This window comes from Oryctolagus cuniculus, chromosome 3 (assembly GCF_964237555.1).
Source record: "Oryctolagus cuniculus chromosome 3, mOryCun1.1, whole genome shotgun sequence".
Classification (NCBI taxonomy): Eukaryota; Metazoa; Chordata; class Mammalia; order Lagomorpha; family Leporidae; genus Oryctolagus; species Oryctolagus cuniculus.
The window spans coordinates 36,137,549-36,157,246 of record NC_091434.1 but is presented as its reverse complement, the minus strand read 5'-3'; the positions used below and the strand labels follow the sequence as shown (position 1 = coordinate 36,157,246).

At 39.8% G+C, this 19,698-nt stretch overlaps 1 long non-coding RNA gene across 3 annotated transcripts in view; it reads right to left on the bottom strand.

Moving 5' to 3' along the window:
• Positions 1 to 250: 250 nt before the first annotated feature.
• Positions 251 to 19,698, bottom strand: part of LOC103348861 (uncharacterized) — a 37,145-nt gene continuing 17,697 nt past the window's right edge. For 2 of the 3 annotated variants that reach the window (XR_517127.4, XR_007920310.2), the window contains exon 4: positions 251 to 14,621. This is a non-coding gene — a long non-coding RNA (uncharacterized lncRNA). The remainder of the gene's footprint in view (positions 14,622 to 19,698) is intronic. The other variant, XR_011387150.1, reaches the window with a different exon arrangement.

Here is a 19,698-nt window from a genome sequence, read left to right as displayed (position 1 = left end):
GACAACCTTAGGGATTTTAACTACTTTCAACCTTTTCTAAGACCCACCTCCAATGTCCCCTCCTTTGTCATGCCTTCCTAAACTCTCACGTGTGCTTACTCTCACTGCATTTTGTCTTTACTCTTTTGGCTCTGACCACTCTGCAGTTTCAGTGTTTGTTTATGGACTTAACCTCTTCTTTAGATTAAGTTCACTGTGGCTAATGAAAGAGTCCTTTCCATGGAAGTGTTTGTCTATCCTAATCTTTTTTTTTTTTTTTGACAGGCAGAGTTAGACAGTGAGAGAGAGAGAGAGAGAAAGGTCTTCCTTCTATTGGTTCACCCCCCAAATGGCCGCTACAGCCGGCGCACTACGCGGATCTGAAGCCAGGAGCCAGGTGCTTCCTCCTGTTCTCCCTTGCAGGTACAGGGCCCAAGCACTTGGGCCATCCTCCACTGCCTTCTCAGGCCACAGCAGAGAGTGGGACTGGAAGAGGAGCAACCAGGACAGAACCCAGCACCCCAAATGGGACTAGAACCTGGGGTGCTGGTGCCGAAGGCAGAGGATTAGCCTAGTGAGCCGCAGTGCCAGCCAGTCTATCCTAATCTTTGGACAAGATGATATTATTTAGACTTTTGTCAAATAACTTGCCTAAGGTCTCTTCATTACAAGCTGTAAAGATGAGTTTGCATACATGTCAGTCTGATTTCAAACCCTGGGTTCTTTTCCTTAAATCCTGTACTCTGCTGTGTGCCTTTCAGTGTGTTGGCATAGACTTAGGTTAAGAAGACAGTGAGGTTGCATTTGTGAGTTTGGACAGACATAAAAGAAACTTCATTGCTCCTCTGGGAGTGGAGCTGCTCTCTTCCAATCTCAGACATTTCCATCTTCACTGGTGCATTATATACACTGGGATCAAACTAGTCTCGATGAATCTGCAGCTGCAGCTGAACTATTTCAGTCTAACTTGGCTGCCTAATCTGTAAACTCTTTCAAATCAAACATCTTTTAGCCTAGTGAAACTGAGAAAATTATTTTATAATTACCCTCTCTGGAAAAAAAATAGTCAATGGAAATTTTTAATAAAAAAGAATGTGGTAGAAACAGATTTTAAGTCAGAATTGGAAAACATGCAACAAAATCTTTATCCACTGGCCTCTACAGTATTCTGTGGCCATATGTGGAAATTTGTAGGTATTAAATTAGACATGGGCTGTTTTTTTTTCTGTTTGTAGAACATAACAGAAACGTAATTGAAAACCACACAGCAACATCATAATACCAAAGGGGATGCTTATTCTCCTCAAGGTTGAAATATATACAAATTGTCCTTGAACGAAAAGATCACTGTTAATATTTTTACTAAATATTGTGCACTTCTCAGAGAAAGATAGTTAAGAGAGTAAATGCAATCATCTATTCAAGTCTAAATTATATTCAACAGTGGCATAATGGGGAACAACATAATACATGAAGTTAATCTTACTTTTCCTATTTTTAATGGCTTGAATGTTTTCCTGTGTACAGAGTTACAAGTCTCTGTCTAGTTCCTTAAAAATGACTCGTCACTGGCCTTCTTACAGAATACAGAAAATGAGTGTAGGAGAGTTTCATCACTTGACAAAAGCACAGATACTTTTTCCTGAGCTGAGAGCACTGTGAAGTCCCACATCCATAACGGGCAACCCTTCCTGTGAGAACCCTTCTGTGGAGCTCTGAAAAGAGAACTGTCAAGGGCAAGGAGGCTTGTTTGGTGAACCAGGAGTCCTAAGCTTTGCTCTTTGCTCTGTCTAGCAAGTTTTCAGTTACCTGCAGCCATTTCTGGGTTAGGCTCTTTTCAATAGTCACTTCCATGGTTTAAGTAGGACATAGTTCCTGAACTCAAGCAGACACTTAAAGTTTAAACCCCAGGGTCTTATGGTACTAGTGCAGAGAGAGTGAAAAATGGGCCTCATAGACGATCCTTAGTTCACTGAGACACACCCTTAGAGGGTAGCTCTCATGAGTTGAGTTGGGTCGAACTCTTTGCTTTCTGGCTTGCCATGTGACTATTCCTCTGTCATTGTCATCTTCTGGTCTCACCAGACAGGCAAACCAATGGGGCCTGACCAGGTTTGGAGGGTCTACCTCCAAATAAACAAACCTCCTTCCTTTATAAGTAGCTTGTCTTAGGTATTTTGTTGTTGTAATGAAGAGCTAACAAATATAGTCACATTGATTGCTGCAGCCCAAGAGGAATTCCCTGCCCCTGAACTCGTTCTCATGCTCTTACAATGAGACAACTTGTGACTGCCTAACTCTCATAAGTAAGTTTTCCTGCATTCACGTTACTATCTTCCCAACACATAATGAGCTCATTTTACTTTATGGAGACAGTGTGGAGTAAAGGTTAAAGCGTGGCCTCCGCAGCACAGGATCAGGGCTGTCCTGTATAATACTCTATGCCTTGGTTTCTTCATCTGTAAAATGACATTGCAGATTAAAAGAATTAGTGTATATAAAGGGCTTAGGATGGGCCCAACATTAAATATATAGTAATAAATGTAATAAGTTGTCCCTCAACACCCTTGGGGAATTGGTTCCAAAATCTGTGGATGCTCAAGCCCCTTATATAAAAGTATTTGCCTCTAACCTATGCACATCCTCCCACATTCTTTAAACCACTTTTGATTACTTATAACAACTAATACAATGAAAATGCTATATGAATAGTTGTTATAGGGGTGAGCTTTTGGATCATCACTTTGGATGCCTGCATCCCAAATCAGAATGGCCAGGTTGAGTACTGGTTACTCCCCTTCTGATCCAGCTTCCTGTTAATGTGTGTTCTGGAAAGTAGCAAATGATGGCTCAAGTACTTGTGTTCCTGCCTCCCTTGGAGACCTGGATGGAGTTCCAGGTTCCTGGCTTCAGCCTAGCCCAGTCCTGGCTGGTGGGTATTTGGAGAGGGAATCAGCAGATGGAAGATCTGTCTTCTTAAGTCTCTGTCCCTCTGCCTCTTTGTATCTCTCTGCCTTTCAAATAACATTTTAAAAAAAGTTGCTATTCTATATTGTTTAGGGAATAATGACAAGAAAAAATCTGTATGTGTTCAGTATGGACACAACTTTTTTGGGAATATTTTTAGTCCAAAATTGTCAACTCTATACATATGTGGAACCCAAGGATATAGGGAACTGACTACATTACTGTAATATACTTTTATCATTTCTTCATGACTCCACAGAGTACAGATACTCCTTGGCTAATGATAGATTATGACCTGATAAACCCATTGTAAGCTGATTCTATCATGCGTAGATGAAGCATTCAATACACTTACCCTATCGAGCATCATTCTTAGTAACATAGTACATTGCAGAGGAGTGGCTGTTTCCCTTCCTGATTGCATGACTCAGAGCTGTGCTCACTGCTGCTGCCCAGAATCATGAGACAGCATTTTATCACATATCTTTGGTTCAAGAAATGACAAGAAGTCAACATTTCTACTGAATGTGTATTGTTTTTGCACTATTGTGTAGTTGGAAAAATCATCATTGTAAGTCAAATACCATTGTCTATACTTTATACACATTGCCTGGCCTAGGGAAATTCTTTTTTCCTGCTTTTTTTTTCCACCTTTCCTTCATTTTTCCTTTAGTATTTGTTATTCCAAATTAAAAAAATGGAGATGTATGGTAAGGCTGGACATTGGAATTCACTACCTCTGTTGGTTATTCTCCCTTTGCCCCTGTAAATCTGTTTTCCAGTTTCTCCCTGCTCTGCTCTGTGCCTGGGGAAGCTGACTTGAATGGATGCAATCATCTGCCTGCCGTGCTATCTGGCAGTTGATCCATGGAAGGTGCCATGGAAGTGGAAGAGTGGGAAGACAGAGTGGTGGGTTACTTCTACTCATTTCTACTTTGACACAGTGTCCAGGGCACTAGTTCCATCTTTCTTCACTATAGCTCTTGTTGGGAGACTCTTCCTCTTCTGCTTTCATTAGGCTCTAATAACACTTTTTCCGTTTCTTGCAGAGCCCTAGGGAAAGTAAGGAATGTCTGCTGTTGCTGGCCACTGGGAGTCTCAATATGCACTATTTTCCTTTAATCCTGTTTACCTCTTTGTAAGTGATTTCTTTATTTAAATTTCCATGGTCAGATCATCTGAATGAGTTCTGTTTTGTGTTGATATCTGAACTGATACATCACATATCCTTGGGTATGTCATTGTGTACTTCTGGATCTACGTTTTTCTCCATAGTATAAGGTTGTTGGACAGACTTGCTAGCTCCAAGGTTCCGTCTAGATCTGAGAACCAAGAGAGTTATCACTAGAATTTTGAGTGACCTTGATAAGCTGCAGAGGCTTTCAGACATAAACAAGCCAAATTTCAATTAAAAACAAGTAGAGAAGTGCTCTTTGGGAAGAAAAATAAGTTACAAAAATACCAGCAATAAATGCCCAGTTGTGTATGAGTACATCAACAAAAGACAGAGAGATAAGTAATCAGTGTATGATGTTGTTCTAACAACAAATAAGGAGGGTGCTATAAGGAGGTGTGACCTGCAGGAAGTACAAGGCTATCCCCTGGAGATTCTTATGTACTATGGGCTTTGGTGCTATGATTTGATTAGTAACTTGAAAGATGGAAACTTAGGGGAAAAGAGACCTAAAGTTAAACTGAAATTGGAAAAGGCTTATAGAAAAGCCATTTTCTTCTGTTTTTCCTTCCCTCCTCCATTTGTGAGGAGCCTAAAGGCAGAATTAAGGAATATTTCTCATTCATATGAAGGGATATTTCAACTCTACATATCCTGGATATGAACTATGCTGAGTGTCTCAGTTCATTTTGTGTTGCTATAACAAAATAAGAGAGACTACATTCTTTACAAAGAACTCTTTATTTAGCTCACTGTTTTTAAATCTGAAATTATAAGCTCAAGTGGTCATACCTGGTGAGGATATAGTGACCTCAGCTGGCCATATCTGGTGAGGAAATAGTATGTACAGGCTGAATCATGACATGGTGATGGCATCACATGGTGAGAATGTACGTGAGAGTGGTATGGGTGGAAGACACCAAACTTAGGCTGACATGCTCTATAACCACCTGCTCTTATTGTAACTAATCCAGTCCTGTGAGACCTAACACACTCCCTCAAAAGGACCATTAATCCCTTCCAAGGGTAGTACCCCCCCAATGACATCATGAGCTCCCTCTTAAAGATTACATCACCTTTCAATATAACATTGGGGATCAAGCCTTCAGCACACAAACCAGTAGAGGACAAACCATATTCAAAGCATAGCTTTCTGCAAGCTGCATGTTGGTTAATCATGTACATAATCCTAGATATAAGTTACAATGATCAGTACTTTGTAGGCTGTTAAAGAGTTTGTTACTGGTGGTGTTGAGGTGTATGGAAAACTTCTTTTCACTATGACTACTTTTCTCACTGTGATGGCTTGAACTCTGAACAATTACTGGTAGAGGACAGGTTTTCAATGAATACCTTCAGTGAAATAAATGCCTGGCTGGATACAGAAACAAGGCTAAGATCACCACTGAATGAACTCGAGATCAGTATAAGGAGAGTTTCAAAGGATGTGCATTTACTCACTAGGTAGGGAACTGAATTCTACTTCTTAGATAATTATCAAGCTGTGGAATGGGATTCTGTATATCTTAAGATAAAATCTCAAGCATAAAATTATATTAAAGGAGTTCTTCAAGTGGCTGGAAGCTATGAGTACCAGTCCCATTACTAATTAGCTGTCTTTCATGACTTTCATGAAACTTCTCTGGTCTCAAAATTTCTCACTATCTTCCATTTGAGAAACACATTGCTGTCTCAAAAGTATTTTCATGTATATCATGTACATCATTAGTAGTTGAAGGTAATGATAATAAGAAGTATGTTGTACAGTAAGATCATAATCTTAGTATGACAAAATCAAGGTTTAGGGATATTAATTATGATTTTCTTGAACCAGCGACCATATAGGATGCTAGCAACATAGGCAGAGGTTTTATCTGCTACTCCACAACACTGGCTCAAGACTTTTTTACAAAATGTTTTTACTGCTTCAATCTATTTTACGATTCATTTTTTATCATGGTACTATCTCTGTGATATATTTGAGAAGAAACATAAATAATAATAAAATTATTGCTTTGTAAGTTTTGAAATGTGCAAGTAAAATTTATTCAGTCTTAGGTCCTTCTAGAATGTTAATTTTTGTTACTGAATGAAAGGTAAGTCATTTGATTTTTTTTTTTTTAATAGATGTCCTTCTCTTCTCCCTCCCCTCAAGACCTCAGAGTTTTGTTATCGGGAAAGAATTCAATAAATACGCTCCACAACAAATAAGACTTGAGGCCACACACTTGGAACAGTCAGAATGGGTTTGGTGAGGTATGCTAATTAAGAGAGAAAAGGAGTACAATTCATTTCTAAATTGATTATCAAATTCTTCTTGTAAGTGACACGATTGAAACTGCATATTGGCTTTGCAAACTGCTGAGTCCATATTTCTAAATCTGTGAAAGCTCAGCAGATGAGACCTTCTCAGCAACGCAAGAGGGTTTTGCCAGCAAGAAATTTGATGAGGTGTTGTACCTTGTGGCCAACCATTTCTCAAGAGTCCTCTTTCTGTTTCACCTATTGAATTACATTATGATTGACAGGCAGCTTCACTCATTATTCAGATTTGCTTTGTATTATCGCCTTAGAAAATCTTGTCACCACAATACTTTTTAAAAGCACAGTCATATCATTAGTATGGAATCACTCAACATTAGAGCATGAAGGGACTCGGGCATCATTTAGCTTAAGTCCATTCTCTCAGGAGCAGTCATTCAGTTTTTCCCATGCCAAACTCTTGTGGGGTAGACCCAAGAATCCCTCTCATCTCTGTTGAAATATTTCACAGGAAGTTCTTTGTAATTGCTTTCTAGACTACTATTCAAACTCTTAGGCTCCCACACTACAAAATGGTGCACTGAATCAGAAGCTGTACCAAAAATTATAACCAAAAGTTTCATATGATATAAGCTAAAGGATTTATTTAGGCATTTTTGCCATTGCAAAATGAGTAGAAACATTATTTTGTTTTCCATAAGGAAGAGACATTTCATAAAAGTCGATATCAATGTTTGAGCAATGCAGAATTGAAGCTCATCCATTTAGGTCTAATCTTCAGATAGCCTTCTATTTTTATTGCTGTCTTCTGTAAAGAAGCTATAGGAGACTTCTATAAAGGTGTCCTGGGGAGGATGGTATGTTTAGATTTTACAGTGGCAAAGAGCACTAAGGAAAAAATAACACATGCTTACCTTTGTCTTCTGGACATTTTCTTTTCTCCCAGACACGATGTCTGTTTCAGAAACACATTGCTAATAACAGAACAGCTATAGCTACATGAATAAACACATTGTTCAGCTGAAAGAATACCATTCAGACTGCTGAAAACAGAGCCAAGTTAAACAATAGCTGCATAGAATTAGTAGAATGGCATTTTGCCACTTAATAAATTACAAGAAACAGATGTCAAGTTTTTTGTAAAGGACACATAGCCTGAACTTGGCCTGTTTATCAAGAATTTGCAAAAGAACTTCAAATTCATGGATTTAGAGAAAAGCCCCGAACTCATTCCTGTGTATACATGCATTGATAACTCTAGCATATGATGTGATAGCTTTTCTCATTCAAAAACCCACTTATTATTAGGCATACTTAATACTTTTGTTGGGTTGGAAAATGGGGATGTATTTAGCATCCATTTATTGCCACCGTATGATGCCATACATCACTCTCCTTGTCTGGGATTTACTAACCATTTTCTTAGAACATGATACAGTGAGGATTAATGTGCACTGCAGAAGATAAATAATCATTATACGTTCTCTGAGATCAAGGTTGTGTGACATATTTCTGCTGAATCTCTCACAGTAGCTAGCAAAGTGATAACAGAGCAAATTCTTCATTATTTTTGAAAAGGGCATTTTGCATTAACATTCTTCATAGCCTATCTTCCTTAGAGGCTTACACAGAATCTAGTCATTTACCACATATAGTCATTAAGTAAAAAAGAAAAGCATGGGCACGAGATTTTGTGAGGCAGAAGAGAAGAATTGAGATCAAGGCTGGAGAGGTGAGAAATGTTGAAGAGAGGAAACAGGTAGAGATCATTTTTTAATTTATGGCTGCTCAAGAAGAGGTCAGGACTAAATCACTTATTTATAATCTTGACATACTGTGTTAGTCCAAGTCTAAAACAATAAGGTGAATTGCTCTGAATTCAAGATTGGAAACTGTTGAGGGACAGGCCATGCTGAAAGAATGTGATCAAACATTTGTGAGAATCGAATTGGCTGCCTGTTGGCTGGAGTCCTTGGAAGACTATTGAAAATGTGGACTGGGAACCAATAAGGAGCCTGTTCAGTATCGCTGAAGCCATTTTTTAGTAGGAACAAGGCTGATTCTATAGTTACTTTGAAACTGTGGTATCTTCCCCAACTTTATATATTTTCTGCTTATTTGTTTATTTAACAATAACTTTTATCTGAGAATTACTGTCTCCTTGCTAAAGAAATTTATACTGACATAAACCTTGGTAGTCTGTCTGGTTTCAAATCATAGTCTTAGAGAAGAGGGCAAAGAGAGAGGAAAAGAGCATTTGTTGGTTCTGTTGCAATTTAACCATACTTTAAGATTCTCTGGAACAGCTTCTATCAGAAAAGCTAAATCTGAAAAATCTCCAGCTACCTCCTTGTTGGTTATGCACCTAGTATAACAGTCCTCTGTTGTCTCTGTCCAACTGCAGACTCAGAATTTTCTCCTGTCATTGGTAGGCCAACAGAGAGTACTTTCTCAGATTTGAAATGGTGGGATGTCTTCTGGGTCAATGGGGTCAAGCTTAGATTCAATGTTGATGCCAGTGAGTTTTTTACTGACTGTTTTATGAAGAAACTATAAGTGAGTTTGGTGAATCAGAAAGACCACCTTGTCCAAGGAACTTTAGGGGAATGGTAGTGGCATAACCACACTGAGAGAAGACACAGACAAAAACCATAGAATTAGCCTATAGGCATTAGCGCAATCATGATACAGTCATTAAAATGACATTTATATAATTTGGCAAGTGGTTTTGTGTGTGTGTTGTGTGTGTTTGAGTGTGTGTGTGTGTGTGTGAGAGAGAGAGAGAGAGAGAAAATCTTTTGGAATCTCCAAGGATAATACTTACATTTAAGGATTGCATGTAGCAGAAGTATCTTAAACTTTTAGAATTGAATTTAGATTATCTTCATACGAATAATTTGAGGTAGAAATTAATATTACCTTCATTTGTAAGATGAGAAAATTGAGGTATATTAGTGATTTGTTCACTGTTAATTGGAAAGATGGAGAAAAACTAGGCAGGCTGTTTCTAGCTAGGGGGGATTCTAGAGGTGATTGAGTAAAGACATCAGGCAAGAGAAAAAGATGTTGAAGGGTTTTCTTTGCATTTGGAGTTAAGAACTAGGGAGCAAGTGTCAAACAGCCAAGAATTGTGTGACTGTGTGGACATTCAGCAACAGGAATTATTTCAGAGACAGAACAACAGAACAACTTATTTTCAAGTGATTTAACCAAGTCTGCAGAAGGGTGTCTGGTCTGGGTTGACTAAGAGCATTTCTATAATTGCCCTATATTGTATCTTCATGTTTCTAACTTGTTAGAAACTTGTGGGTACCTGACTTCCTTTTTCTAATTGTCTTTGAGAAGTAGAGATGTGAAGTTCTTGTTAGTCATTGAGTATCTGCAGACTCTTTGGAACTGTACTAGGAGAGGACAGAAAAAATTCATCTCACGCCTTTTTCCTTGTTGCTTGGTGTTTAATGTAGACAGTAACCAGCAAAATCATCCACCCCATGAGCTAAATATAGCTGGGATTCAAAACATCATTAATGAAGGCATTCCTATCTGGCATGAAGGCTGATATTAGAATAAGCTTCAGGTAACAACTCTGCCATTTGTGACTGAGTATCGAAATTGCATCTCTTCCTTGTAGTTCTTGCTTTATATCCTAACTTTCAAGTCCTATTTAAAAATATTTGAAGAGAAAGAAAGTGACAAAACAGGATAGGTGGGCGGGTGATGAGTTAGTAATTTTAAGCAGTGACTACTAATGATTCTAAACTGTGAAACTATGTCACTTTCAGACAAGAAGAGATCTAGAAGCTGCTGTTTGAAGTGTGTCTTAGCAGAGAGGAGAAAGATCATGGCTGTGACAGACACAGTCCAATATGGCTGCCACCCGGAGGAAATCTGCTTCCTTCTCTATAGTGTGCCCTGAACTCGGTGAGGAAGGTGGTGATTATTTGGCTGCTTCTCAGTATAATACCTCCCCTCCCAAATTATCAAAAGGGAGAGGCTTAGGACTATTTTTAGCAACATGAACTATAATGTAAAAAATAATGAGGACCCAGGCTGTTGAAAGGCTGTTTTCAATTTCAGTTAACACCTGGGCATGCTTGGTTATAGCACAGCTGCCAAAGGCAAACTTCTCACTTGGAACCCCAGCATTCCAGATTTCACAGTTGGTCTTAGGGCTTCAAAACTGTTAACGCCTCTACAGTCCTTGTAAAACCACAGATAGCAGCTGTCTGCCTGCCAGGGTTGGCTCTCTGGTAAAAAGAGTTGAATTCTTTCATGCTAGATCTTTGATGGAGTAATTTGAGAAAACGGATCTAGAAGAAAAACTATTAGGAAGGATTCACTCTTCACTCACATTTTACTGAGTCAAAAGTTTTCTTTCTGTATTCAAACTTTGACTATGAAATATAGGAAGGGAGCTGTCTCAGTGCTTTATTGAATACACTGGCTCTTCAGAATAGCAGGGAACCAGACACTGACGTTCAAAGAGGCTACTGTGTGCCATGCGTTGCTTCACGGACTCTTCAACTTGCAAGGAGCACATTCAATGGACAATCATTGAGTCCCCCTGTTTTGGAGTAGATTCCAACTAGAATTGCTCATGCAGGGTAAGGGAGGAATCATGTGTTTAACAATTTTCTTCATTTTAGTAACTCAACTACAGATTTTAATTTCTGGCTGTGAGCTTCATTCTGCTAGGCTAGTGGAAAGAAATCTTAACCTCAGTCCTGACTGGGGTTTTCCCACATCTCCCCAGGATTGTGTCACACTTCTCTGGATCTTGTGCAATGTTAAGACCCTGGGGGTAGGGTTCTGTCAGGTGCCCCTACACCTGTCCACTGCTATCTTTCCATATTTTTGGCCTTTCAGGAATGCTGATTCTCAGTCACTTCCCCAGCTTGGGGAAGATGAATTTGGAGTGAGGCATCTCTGGCCCCACAGGTCTTTGTGTGCCCTAAAGCCAATTTCCTTTCTCCTCTGAGGGCTTGCTGCCTTTCAGATAGTGGTACTAGGACTGAGGCACAGGTCTTCTCTGTCTCTCGTCCCAGCTCTCTTCTCCCTGGCACCTGGGACAGTCTTTAGGGGCTATTTGGGTTTCTTTGAAACTTCCCTTATCCTAAGGACTTTTGTTAAGTAAAGGTAAAAAAGGCTCTTGGGGGATAGTTTTGTCTTTTTCTCAAACATGTTCTGCCTTCAAGACGATGAAGGCAGAGGCAAATTATGGGAACATGGGATTGGGACTGTCTGAGAGAAGGGAAACAGAGTAATACTAGGAGGGAAAAACTGATTATTTCAAACTAGTATTCTTCAACATCCCCATGGATGTGAATTTACATATTCATCAAAATGCCAGCAATATGAGGGAGCAAAGATAATCAGGAAGAAAGAAGACTCTAATTGATACTCAGGAATTGAGATGGACTCTGGTATTTCAAGACATAATTGCATTCTCAGCGATGCCTGTTTCAATTTGGATGCCATACAAGTGAGCAGTTCTTAAAAATGACTGGTTAAGATTGGATGGCTCTGTAGTACTATGGGTAATGTTCAAATGACTTGTAGAACAATTGGGCAGGAGGAAACACTTAAGTAGTAGGAAGTAAGTAAGTAGTAGGAAGAAAGAAAATTTTTCTCTAAAAGAATTTCTTCTTTCACTTTGTAAAGATAGAGCCACTGTCAAGGACATTAGTACCAGGAAAAGACTGCTGGAGAGCAGTGCAGGCTTCCATCCTCTAAATTTTTAAAGGATGAGAAAGCTGAAAGTTTTGTCCCAAATTGTCTACTCCATAGCAAGAATGGAAACGAATCCATCGTTGGGGTCTCTGTCCATGGTACTCTCCAGGATGTTGTATATACTACACATATAATTAGCAATTTGGTTATTTTAAGAATAAGGGGAAACGGAAAAAGAACATCTCCATTAGTGTCAGTAAAACACTATTTTAATGGGTTTCAAAGACAAAACTCTTTGTCAGTGTAACTGGGCCTAGGCAGTTTATTTCCAGGAACTGAAGATGTCATCTAAGGATTTGGATTGCACAGAGTGAATCACCATAATGTTCTCAGAATCAGAAGCCCAGGCCAGCTGCATGGCCAGATGGCCCAGTGGCCTCATGGGTCTTATCCGGCTGGCCTGAGAGAATCAGAAGCAAAGCAGGGAGGGAGGGAGGAATAGAAATAGAGAGAGAGAGAGAGAGAGAGAGAGAGAGAGAGAGGGAGAGAGAGAGAGAAATTACAGCCAGTGGCTGCTGCAACTCCAGCTGTTGGTCCAGTTCCAGATATGAGTATAATGATAGTCTGGCTACAGAAAGAGTAACACATATTCTGGCCAGGGGGACGTGCCAAGGATCTGATGGTTTACTGCAGGACATGTGTGTTATATCAGGGGCTTCCAGAAGACAAGTGATGCTCAGTATTATTTGAAAGGACATATTTTGCGATTTTTTTAAAATGACTTTGCTACTCAAAATGTGGCTTAAGGACCAGCAGCATTGGTGTCATTTGCAGGAGAATAGAAATTAAAGTTAAAATTAAAAACATAATCACTTAGATTTTGTATTTTAACAAGACTCCTGGATGCATTTTAAGATAAAAAGCATGACAGAAAACAGTATTAGACTGCAGTACTGGTTTGACAGGATTGCAAAGAAACCCTGACAGTGGGCTAGGGTAGGAAGAACAGAGACAAGACCTGGGTTCTACCAGTTCTGCCACTTCCCCCTGTTTGACCCTGGGGAAAATCACTCCATCTCTTACGGTGTTGATTTTCTCATCTTTAAAATGGGAAAAATAACATCTGATGTACATCAGGAAGGCACTTTTCAACTGTAACAGGATGAAAAGGACTGTAGTTATTCAGATCTACCTAAAATGGAATTTGGACTTTTTCTGAGTTTTGAAATAAGTCATTGAACCATTCTAAGTCAAATATAAAGAAGATGTATGTAAGAGGCAAGAGCAGGAAACATCACTAAGCCACTTCCCTCAGACACGGCCATAGAATTCTGACTATAAAAATGGATTTCAGGGGCCGGGCACTGTGTCATAGCCGGTAAAGCCACCGCCTGCAGTGTCAGCATCCCACTTGGGTGCTGGTTTGAGTCCTGGCTGCTCCACTTCTGATCCAACTCTCTGCTATGGCGTGGGAAAGCAGTGGAGGATGGCCCAAGTGCTTGGGCCCCTGTACCCATGTGGGAGACCCAGAAGAAGCTCCTGGCTCCTGGCTTCAGTTCTGCCCAGCTCTGGCCACTGCGGCCATTTGGGGGTGTGAATCAGGGATGGAAGACACCTCTCTCTCTCTCTGTGCCTCTGCCGCTCCCTCTCTTTTAAGAGATTTTATTTATTTGAAAGGCAGAATTACAGAGAGGCAGAGGCACTCTGCCTTTCAAATAAATAAATAAAATCTTTCCAAAAAATGGAGAATGTACTACTTTTGGGATTTGCAGTTCTTCACCTGAACTGTTTACTACAACCAGACTATTGAATCAGAAGCACCAGGGCTGGGACACCAACATTATTTTTTGAAAACATTCCCCAGGGGATCCTGACAAGTCAGAGTTGAGAAACACAGATAATGCATGAGATCAGGACAAACATGCACTGAAGAACTGGACATTTCTTGTCATTGCCCACTGTGTGACAGAATCAGGGCAGGAAAATAGTTCTGCTTGCTGCCCCACCTCAAGTTGCAGGGACTCTTCAAGTAATTCATTGTAGATATTGAGCTGGGTGAATCTGAAAGAAGCCTAATGTATTTCATTTTACAGCATCAGAGAGTCTGAATAACGCTGTCTGCTATGGCGCAATGTGGTGGAGGGTGGATGGCCTTTGATTGAGTTTATTTGGCTTCATACCTGGGACCTATCTAAAGAGGGAGGCAGAACACTAAGGAATGGGCACTTGTACTCATGGAAATCTGAGGAAAAAAAATTATTCATCAGGAAACAACTATGATGAGTCAGAATGCAGGCTCAGCTCTTGAAGATTCCTTACCAACAGTTTGGGTGGACACAGTCAGTTTCTGTGGGGCCAGGCAAGAATTCCGAGGGCTTTGTAAGCCTTCGGTCTGGGTCACTGAAGACAAAGGTTGGGTCCGTGTCTCTCCACTCCAGTGTCCCACTCTTTTCTGACCAGGGCTTACCTGAGGAGGTAACTGTCTCCTCTCTTACCACTGCTGAGGAACGCGGTCAGGAAGTCTCCATCTTCCTAGTGTGCGCACATTCCTTAAGATGAGGGTGGCATGCTGGAAGGGAAACCAGAGTGCAATGGTTACACTCTCTAGCCCACCTACAATACTGCATGATCGGAAGCCTGAGACACGGGGGTGTTGACTGTGCCATTGCCCATCTCACAAGTACATAAGCAGAGATCGAACTCATCCAAACTCTCCTTCCTCAACAGACTTTGCCTATACCTCCCTGAGGAGCTATATTACCACCTCTTGCCCACTGGCATTTAACTTGTCTGCTAAAAAAGGACATCAACTCCCCACCCACCAAGTGAACCTCTCTGGTCAAGCCTCAGATACTTCATCTTGCCCTTTTCAGAACTGGCACTGGCCCAAAGCACAGAACACACTGGACTTAGCAAGCGCACAGCAGAAGCAGCACACGACCCCTTTCCTGCTGAGGTTAGTAACGCAGTCTCTCCCACACGTCTTTTTTTTTCCTACTGGCTATCATGAAAACCCATGGGATCCAGGCAAGAAGTGTCTTTTAAACTCATCTTCAGTGAAACACATTTGTAAGCAAAGAAAAAAGAACAATAGCTTTATTTTCCCATGATTTTTCTCTGTCAATTTCACCCTGAAAAGAGAAAATTTGACAAATAAGCATCTATTTTAGGGCTTAAGAATGTGAGATCTCATTAACACTAGATTGGTAATGCACATATTAGCTATTGGTATTTACAACATGTTTGACACTTTCCAAGGGTCCAGGAGACTTAAAGTTTGTATGAAACAATGAAGTTAAAAAGAAATGAATCTCTTTCAAAGTTTTATATTTTTTCTCCCTCTACTCAAAAAAAAAAGTCTAATGGTAACTGGAGAGGAAGACCCCTTTGGACCCAGGACAGACTTGCCTCCCAGCCAGAGCTCTAAATCACCACTGTGCAGGGGCAGCTGACTTGTCTCTGTGAGTCTTAACTTACTGGGTTTTTGTTTTATATATATATATACACACACACATATATACAGACATACATACACACACACACACACACACATACAAAGGATAGACAGACGATCATTGTACCTCTCAATGTAGCTGTGAGTTTTAAATGTAATCCTGTTTTTGGCCTTACCAATAGTTTCATTTTAAGCAGCCAGAGCACAAAGATGTTTTTCTCATATACTAATTACAGAATAAGTCTCTAAATCCCACAATATTTCATTCTTGTTGGAAAAACAAAACAAACAAACAAAAAAAAAAAACAAAACAAAAAAACAACAAAACCCAAAAACCCAACCACCAATGAAAAGCAGCCAAAATTTATATCTGACGTTAAAATATACAGTGTATCTGTTTTAATGTAATGAATCTGGCTTGGCAAACTGTTAGCTAAGCTTTCTGATCCTTCTGACCACTCTCCCATTGGCTTGCTCATGGAGGTCTCTGGAGGGGACCCTGTTGGGGTGCTGAGAAGGCATTCAAACAGGGAGAATATTGACAGCCTGCCCCTGTTAAGCAGATAATGGTTCAGTTCCTTGACTATGGCCTAGGTAGTAAGCAGATGCTGAGCATTTTTATTCTCTTTTACTTAATACCAAAATTTAAAAAAAATTTGTCCAATTCCAAATATTTTGCTTCCTATGTTCCTACCCCTTGCCATAGTTTTGAAGATCAGTGAACCCTTGTTCACTGTTCACTTGTTCTGTTGTTCACAGGGCTATTTCTGTGGGCCTTGAAAGAATCAGAAACCGGTTGTTACTTCTTTTGACTTGGCAGAAGGTGAAGAAATGAATTCTTAGGTAGGATGGAGTTTACACACACCATTTTAGAAGGTTTCTAGATGCATTATTTGGTAGGAAGAAAGTTTTCCGTCTAGAAGGGTGTAACCAGATTTGATCTGCAAAGAGTGGCAATTAACTGTCTTCTCTTTAATTTTTTAAAAACAGGATATTGTTACTTAGGTGTGTTACACTTGTGGTATTATTGGTGCTGACACCGTGCTGGTGGGATCTATATAATCACATTCTTGTGTAATGGCTAAGGTTCTTTCCTGCCTCTCGGGCTTTCTAGGCTATGTAATCTGCTTGATGGCCTGAAAATTCACTAAGTATGCAGCCCGAGCAATGAAATAGCAAAATGCACTTTGTCTAAAAATAATTCCTGTCCACAACCCAAAAGCCCCAGAAAAAAAAATGTTTAAGTTCATGAACAGTACCCTCATTTTCACGGAGCTTTGCTTGATTTCTTGAAATAGAGTTCCTCATGTGTCTTTCACTTCCCATTAGAAAGTGCTGACATTACTTCTAATGCTTTTTGTGCTCTGATTACGCTGTGTGACTTCTATAGAGCTCTTTATTTTTCCTTCCTGTTATTTTTACTTTTGAATATTTGCAGGGTGTCAGGTGTCAAACCAATGAATCCAACAGTGGCTCTTTAATCGTCTCCTGTTGGGGTGCCAAGATCTTTATAACTTCCAGCACAGAGCTCTGTGGTTTTCCAAAATTCCATTTAGTAAAGAAGGGTCTTATCTTTTGCACTGTTTTAACTGTGGCTTTCCCTGCTCCATGCTCCCCTATCCTCCTGAGAAGAAGGCTTTGGGAGAATGAAAAATGCCTCCTTGTTACCAAAATTTGAGGATCCTTTCTAGAAAAACCACAGACACCATGCTATTCTCATAAACCTTCCTGCCTTTCAAAATCTTCTATGATTTAAAAGTCTATCTTTTCTAATTTTTGAGATAACATATTTTTAATTTACATTAAAGTCAAAGGCTCAATGTTCCACTAAAGGAAGAGTTCAATAAGGGAAAAGTAGAGACCATAGTTCAGCAGGAATACAGGCAGGGGCTAAACGATAATCAAATGAAAAGATGTCCATTTCATTTCACTCAGATACATGCTCCACCTTTTATAAAGGTAGCTCATACTCTTTTATGAAAATAATTTAAACTCTCAGATCCCTAGAAACACGGCTCCTATTACACAAAAATGAGAAGTAGAAGAAATTCATATATATTTAAAATTACACAGGCACATGTAAATTTTCAGACACAAATGCTTTACTCCCAAATCATGCCACTCTTGAAAATTCTAGTTTAATGTGGAATTGTACATTTAAGTTTCATTTTTCTTTACCTGGCTCATCTGGGGACATAAAAATAAAGCAAAAGGGCCTAAAAGGCTGTTTACTCTGTAGCGTTAAATAAACTAATAAAACTGAAGAGTAAAAGTTTATAAGTCATAGTCTTTTTGTTATTTTAAAATATTACTCTTAAATGTTAGGATTTAAATTTCTAATCCTACTGTAAACAGAAATATCATCTTTAACTCTAATTTTTCCATGCTCTCCCCAGTGCTAAAAGAAAAGGCTCAGAAAGGAGGCCATGACCTCTGCTTCCCCTAGCACTCCATTATTCCCTAGTTTCTGGGCCAGAAGCAAAGATCAAAGATAAGTTTGGAGGCTATACATGCAACTCTGCTTGCTTTGTATATGCAGACCCAGGAATTCAAGGATGATAGCTTGTGATGGTTAATTTTGTTAACTTGACTTGCCAAGAAGTGCCCAGAGATTTGGTTAGATGTTATTCTGGATGAGGTTAACAGTTAAAGCATTAGACTGAGTAAAGCAGATGTCCTTCCCTAGCATGGGTGGGCCTCACCCAATCAGTTGAAGGGCTGCCTAGCACAGTAAGGCAGACCCTATTCCAAGTAAGGGAGGACTCTTACTGCCTGGTTGACTTGGAATTGAGACACTGATTTTTTTCTCTCCCTTTGCATTGGAACTAAAAACGTCAGCTCTTTCTGAGTCTTGAGATTACTGTCTTCAAACTGCAATGACACTATTGGGTCTCCTGAGTCCCAGGCCCGTCTGCTCAGGTTGGAGCTTCCCCATTGGTTCTCCTGGACCTCCCGTTAGCTGTCTGCTGCAGCTCTCTGGCCAGTTAGCTAACACGGCGAGGAAGCAGGACAAGGAGGCTCACAGGAAGTGAAAGCAGAGCGGTACCTGTCCCATGCCAGGAGCCCATCCTGCGGCTGAACCTACAGCTACAGTTGTGAGATAGTAATTTTTATCACTATTCAGGCCAACCTGAATCGATATTTTCAGTTACTTGCATCCCAGAGCTTTGTAACTGATTCAGAAAGTAAGGAGAATAGGACTGAAAAGAGGAGGGGAAAAGAGAATACTTAAATGATAAAGTGGCAACACGCAGTCCCTCAGAGCCCTGTGTACCCTGGCCCTCCCCTTTTCCCCTTCACCCCCCTCTTAGATTGCTATTTAGAAAGATTACCTGAACTAATATTATTTAGTTCCAAAAACCCTCAAGTACGATGTTGCAGGTATTTTGGATGAGTAAATGTAAAGAGGAAATGTGTACAATGTTAGGACTATAGTTACAATGTTGTATTGTAAACTGAAAATTTGCTAAGAGAATGCATTTAAGGTATTCTTACCATATATACCCCTCCACACACAGGTACATATGTGAGATAATGGATATATTCATTTACTTGACTATAGTAACCATTTCTATGTATAAATCTTTCAAAGCATTATGTTGTACACATCAAATATACATAAATAAAAATTTTCCCTAGAGCCATCAAGCAGGTTTTTTTCCATCGCATCTCATTAGCTGGAATTGGATCAGCTGTTCTGTTCTAAAGTATCTACTCAGAAGGGGAATGGAGCTAGCACAAGGAAACAGACATGACTGGCAAACTATAGTCTGTGGCTCAAATCCAGTTGCCCATGCCCTATCTTTGACTCATGAGATACAAAAAAAGTTTTTACACTTTAAAAGGGTTATTAAAAACAAAGCCAAGCAAAATTTTTTTTTAAAAATCAAAGAATATGTGATAGGAACATAGGTAGCTACAAGCCCTAAAATATTTACTATCTGGTTCTTTGAAGGAAAAGTTTGTGGCATTTGGCTAAGTAGAATGTGAGCTGTATGTAGGGCTGAATTGGAAATATGCACAGAAATTGAGACCTGTTGAAAGTAGGAAATGTGTTTTTTTGGTAGACAACCAATAGGGTCCCCAAAACTATCTCTTCTCATTCCCTCCATTTCTCTCAGATGTGAGTGGGAGCTCTCTACTGCCAACTTGAAGCACTGGCAATGAGATATGAAGTCCAAGCCCTGAAGAT